This window comes from Cynocephalus volans, chromosome 4, assembly GCF_027409185.1.
Source record: "Cynocephalus volans isolate mCynVol1 chromosome 4, mCynVol1.pri, whole genome shotgun sequence".
Taxonomy (NCBI): Eukaryota; Metazoa; Chordata; class Mammalia; order Dermoptera; family Cynocephalidae; genus Cynocephalus; species Cynocephalus volans.
In genome coordinates this window covers 111,292,189-111,296,807 of record NC_084463.1, presented here as the reverse complement: position 1 = coordinate 111,296,807, position 4,619 = coordinate 111,292,189, and the positions used below count along the sequence as shown (strand labels likewise).

General features: G+C 41.0%; 1 pseudogene; it reads left to right on the top strand.

Annotated features, from left to right (window-relative positions):
* The first annotated feature begins 4,254 nt into the window (after positions 1 to 4,254).
* On the top strand, positions 4,255 to 4,331 carry LOC134377513 (small nucleolar RNA U3; annotated as a pseudogene).
* The last annotated feature ends 288 nt before the right edge of the window (positions 4,332 to 4,619 follow it).

Here is a 4,619-nt window from a genome sequence, read left to right as displayed (position 1 = left end):
CCACTCCCTGAGAAATGTAGGTGTAATGGGATATTAAAATGAGACTCTTCTTGCTTTAGTTTCAACTGAGGCACCAGTATGTCAGAGATCGAACAGGGAGATATCAAAATTAGTGTAAAATGGGCCCCCCCAGATATGCAGATTTACTAAGGATATAGTCCCAAGAACTTGTTCCATAACCTTGTAAAGCCCCTTAGTCACATTCAAAAGGGTGTTGTCCTCACTCACCTTTCCAGCTTCATTTCTGCCACAGACCCACACTCCCTAGGTTATGCTGACACTGATCTGCTCACCTTCTGCCCCTCTGTGTCCCAGCAGTCAGAGGCTTTTAGGACTCCATGCCCTGGTTTATGCTGCTCTTTCTTCCTGAAATGCTTTTTCCTATCTTGCACCTCATAATCCTATTTATTCTTCAAGGCTAACCTCAAATGCTTTTCCTTCCTAAACCCATCCCTGGCACAGCTGTTGGAAAGGAACTGCACTCTCTTCGGGGATCCCACCTGGGCTTTTACCATTGCTCTCAGTCCTTCCCACCTGGTTTCTGAGAATGTGTGTGTGCACCTGTCTCCCACACCAGCCTCTGAGGTCCTTAGGGCATGGGCTGCTTCCCCCGGTCAAGGCTGGCAGGTTGTATACACATCGGTAAATGCTTGGTGATTGAGCTAATGAATGGATCCTATTGGTAGCGGTGACTAGGAGGGTTTTCTTTGTTCTGAGCATCAAAGAAAAGACGGAAGCCACTTCCTGAGTCCCTTGGGGGTGGAAGTGGGGTTGAAGGGAAAGCTCCAAAGCCAGTGCTCAGAGTAGAGTGGCTGAATATCCCAGGCTCAGTGCCACCTTCCTGCCTTGCCCCTCTGCACAGACATCAGAGTCCTTCTCCTGGCACATGGCCCAGCAGCTATCCCTGGGCTGATGCTGCACAATCTGCTGTAAGGCCAGGACTAAAGAGCAAGTACCAGTTTGTGTCTACACAACCCATGCCTCCAGGGCCAGTGTCTATACAACTTGCATCTAAAGAATCCAAACTGCATAACATGCTCTTGTAACTCGTGTACGTAATGTCCATGTCTCTACAATTCAGTTTCTGCATACTCCATGTCTCCTCAACTTTTGTCTCTACAATGTGTCTGTACACCCCACATCTGTCCACCTCACCCATACATAATTCCATCCTGGGCAGCCCACATCTACAAAACAAGCCCATGCTGTCACATGGGTTTCTACACACAGTACGTGTGGGCAAAGAATGGATGACCAGCAAGGAGTAGTTTTGTTTGTGATCCATTTTGAAAGGAACACCTTCCTGCTCGATTCAGACACCAGATGGTAACTGCAAAAGCCACCTGCATTGTTCCCTCCATAAACGGTTTCTCTATCTCAGGACTTTACAAAGACAAGAAAAAAGTTAAATGAGAAGAGCTGAAACCTTACTGAGAAATAGCATAAAAAAGATATTCCCTATTATGTGTTCAAGGTAATCACATTCACTATATTTTACTTGTAAAATAAATTTTTAAATGAGACATATCTATAGCTATGTTTCCCTTTTAAAATAGTCCTTACTGTCCTTTTACACTAATTAAGTTAATTACCACTGTATCAGGGAAGTCAGAGTTAACAAGTTAACCCTGATTAACTAAGGGTTGAATTAGGTAAGGCAAATAAGATCAACATTCTGTGGAAAACATAGTTTACAACTTTATGCAAGGAGAAAAAGGACAACTTTCTACAAAAAACCCATAACAAATATTCTTTTTTATTATAATAATATTCTAATAAGTGTTTGTTTCCTATAACAAAATTCTAGAGTCTCAAGCTTAAAAATTCTTGGAACTTATATTAAGAGGAAGCTCTTTGTCCCTCTTAATAAACAGACTTGGAAACTCAACCTAATGATGACAAGATATAGAGTAAGCATAGATTTAACTTAAATTTTAGGGTACACAGTATATAAATAGTTGCTAAGATTTTAGCCACCTAACCCTGTTTTTCAATGTGCTGCTGACATTTGGGGTTAAGAGCATTCATCGTAGGCGAGGCTATCCCATGCATTGCAGGACACTTAGCATTCCTAGCCTTGTCCACTAAATATCAAGGACACCCTCCAGTCAATGCGACATCGAAAAACACTTCTATACATTTTCAAACACACACCAAAGGGGCAGTGTTGAGCCCAATTAAGAATCACTGATCTAAACCAGTCACTCTCAATCTTTTTTATTTTTTCATCATCATCCCGATAAAGATCCCTTTCGGCAATTTTTTTAGTAGTCCTACCCGTAGAAATTTTAATACCTCTCCTTGGAGGCCAGGTGGCTGAAAGTTCTAGCCCTCTAATTATATGGCTGGTTTTACTGGTGACCTGAAGCTGTCTAGAGGCCTCTTTAGCACCTCATTAGCCTAACAAGACATTCCCATCACTCAGGACATTCTAAGGGTTTTGGAAGCTCTGTGCCATGAACCAGAGACGAGTCTGTGGTCTATTTTTAGTTAATTTTTGCATAAGGCATGAGACATAGGTTGAGATTCATTTTTTACCTATGTGTCCAGTTGCTCCAATACCATTTGTTGAAAGGTCTACTTTAATTTTAATCCAGGCTAAATCAAAGATATTTGAGGTTCATAATCATTTCCCATACACACACAGAGGAGCAAACAGCGTAGAGTTCCTTAAAAGTCAGTGACAAGCACCCACATTTACAGCTAGATACTAACCGTCTAAAATAGTGGTATTAAAATTTTCAGAAAAAAATATTTGCAACATATATCACAGTTAAAGATCTAGTATCCATGATATATGAGTATAAGGAATTCTTAAAACTTGAGGAAGCAGGTGTTACAGGCAGCCAGGCTAGGCTTGCCCTCTCGCACAAAATAAATGATTTGAAAGTCCAAAAGTTGGTGCAAAGATTGAAAGGTTTTTCAGATAACTGGCATCTGGGGGATGACCAGGCTAAAGTCATCCTGCCTTCTGATGCCTGTACTTGGTTTATAAAGGGGAAGAGGCGGGAAGGTGAGGTAAGGATTCTGTCCTGCAGGAAAAGGGGGAGGCAGGTCACGGGATCAGCAGAGGGTCTGAGTCAGATTTCAGGGTCCCATGATGGACTGGGTGCTTTGGTGTCATGGATTCTGCAGTTGGTGGACTGGTCAGCTGCAAATCCTTGATGTTATTTTGGGGTTGGAATCCTTATCTTCTAGGGAGAGCTCAAAATCAATAACCTCAGTCAAGCATCACCAGAACGTAAAAGTACGTGACTCGGACCTCTAACTCATGTTGATGCAATTTTCCTTTAAACAGCTAGGGTGCTTTGCCTTCTCTTGTATTTCCTCTGTTCCTTTTCTGCCTATAAAGACAATCGTCTCTGCTCAGCTCCTTGGAACACTCATTCTTAATGAGATGTTGCCCAATTCTAGAACTGCAAATAAAAGCCAATTAGATTTTTAAATTTGTTAGAATTTTGTCTTTTGACACAAGTAAGAATTATTAAGGATGCCAGAACAAGCGGGTGATGGTTTGGTAAGAAACAGGATATTTACATAGTTTTAAAGTATATTTTCAGAAATAATGTATTAATTACAGAGGGGGAAATAATAATTTACAGTGGAGGAACCTGGAGTCCTCCTTCCAACTTAACCAAGGGATCAGTGCTACCATCACCAATAATAAAACAAAGCAACATCACGTGCCTTCTAATACCATGTTCTGAGAACACGACATCACAATATGCAAACTAAAATGATCTTAATCTCATTATAAGAAAATATTAGACAAACCCAAACTGAGGGACAATTTACAAAATAACTGACCTGTACTCTTCAAAAATGTCAAGGCCAAAAGTTGGGGAATGTTCCAAATTAATGAAGACTGGAGAGACATGATAACTAAATGCAATGTATGAACCTGGATCAGATCCCAGGCTGGGGCAGCAGGGGACAGGGAATAACTATAAAAACAATTGGCAGCATTTGAATTTTGACTGTGGATTAGGTGACAGCATTTTGTCAATGTTAAATTTCCCAATTTTGATAATTGTACTGTGGTTATGTAACAAAATGTCCTTGTTCTTATAAAATATGCACTGACATATTTAGAGGTAAAGGAATATCATGTCTACTTACTCTCAAACGGTCTGGAAAAAGAATGTTCATACTCAGAGAGAAGGAATTATGATAATGCAAATGGGTCAAAATGCTACACCTTGGTGAATCTGGGTGAAGAGGATATGGGAGTTCTTTGTACTACTGCAATTTTCTAAGACTATACTTTCAGGGATCATTTCTATAGTTTGTTACTATTGCAATTTTCTGTACATTTAAAATTACATCAAAATTAATTATCTCCCCAAAATCCTTTTCCACCAGTGGAATTTTTTTCCTAAATGTAATCCTATTTGGAAGTCCAATGTGTCCAACAAATACACTCAGGGTTATGCTGAGTGAAATGGGACAGTGGCTCCAGAGCTCCACACACAGATCCCCTTGCACCCTCCAAAGCCACACCTGAAGGGCAAGTCCACAGAAGCTTGCTGCTCACTGCCAGTCCCTCTCCACCAGAGCACTGGATGTGCCTAAGGTGGCTCCTCTGGCCTCGTCCCTATTTGGGTCCTCTTCCCTCATCA